Below are 1,231 nucleotides of genomic sequence, written 5' to 3' on the forward strand. Positions count from 1 at the left end.
ATATGTTATAACGTATGGCGTGATGCAGTATTACGATATAACATATAACGTTATTTTACATTACGTTGTAACGTATAACGTTATGTAGATATATGTTATAACGTATAACGTTATGTAGCATTACGTTATAACGTATTACGTTATGTCGAATATGTTATAACGTATGGCGTTATGTAGTATTACGATATAACATATAACGATATTTAACATTACGTTATAACGTATAACGTTATGTAGATATATGTTATAACGTATAACGATATGTAGTCTTACGATATAACGTAAAACGATATGTAGTGTTACGTTATAACGTATAACGTTATATGGTATTAGGATGTGACGTATAACGTTATGTAGATATATGTTATAACGTATAACGTTATGTAGATATATGTTATATCGTATAACGTTATATAGTGTCACGATACAACGTATAACGTTATGTAGTATTACGTTATAACATATAACGATATGTACCCTTACGATATACCGTATAACGTTATGTAGTATTACGTTATAACATATAGCGATATGTAGTATTACGATATAACGTATAACGTTATATAGATATATGTTATAACGTATAACGTTATGTAGCATTACGTTATAACGTATAACGTTATGTAGCATTACGTTATAACGTATAACGTTATGTAGACATATGTTATAACGTATAACGTTATATAGCTTTACGATGCAACGTATAACGTTATGTAGTATTACGTTATAACATATAAAGATATGTAGTATTACGATATAACGTATAATGTTATGTAGCATTACGTTATAACGTATAACGTTATGAGGATGTATGTTATAACGTATAACGTTATGTAGCATTACGTTATAACGTATAACGCAATGTAGATATATGCTATAACGTATAACGTTATGTAGCATTACGTTATAACGTATAACATTATGTAAATATATGTTATAACGTATAACGTTGTATAGTGTTACGATACAACGTATAACGTTATGTCGTATTACGTTATAACATATAACGATATGTAGTTTTACGATATAACACATAACGCTATGTAGCATTACGTTATAACGTATAACGCTATGCAGATATATGTTATAACGTATAACGTTATGTAGCATTACGTTATAACGTATTACGTTATGTAGAATATGTTATAACGTATGGCGTTATGTAGTATTACGATATAACATATAACGTTATTTAACATTACGTTATAACGTATAACGTTATGTAGATAAA

The sequence above is a fragment of the Bombus pyrosoma genome, unplaced genomic scaffold (assembly GCF_014825855.1).
Source record: "Bombus pyrosoma isolate SC7728 unplaced genomic scaffold, ASM1482585v1 HiC_scaffold_4725, whole genome shotgun sequence".
Lineage (NCBI taxonomy): Eukaryota > Metazoa > Arthropoda > Insecta > Hymenoptera > Apidae > Bombus > Bombus pyrosoma.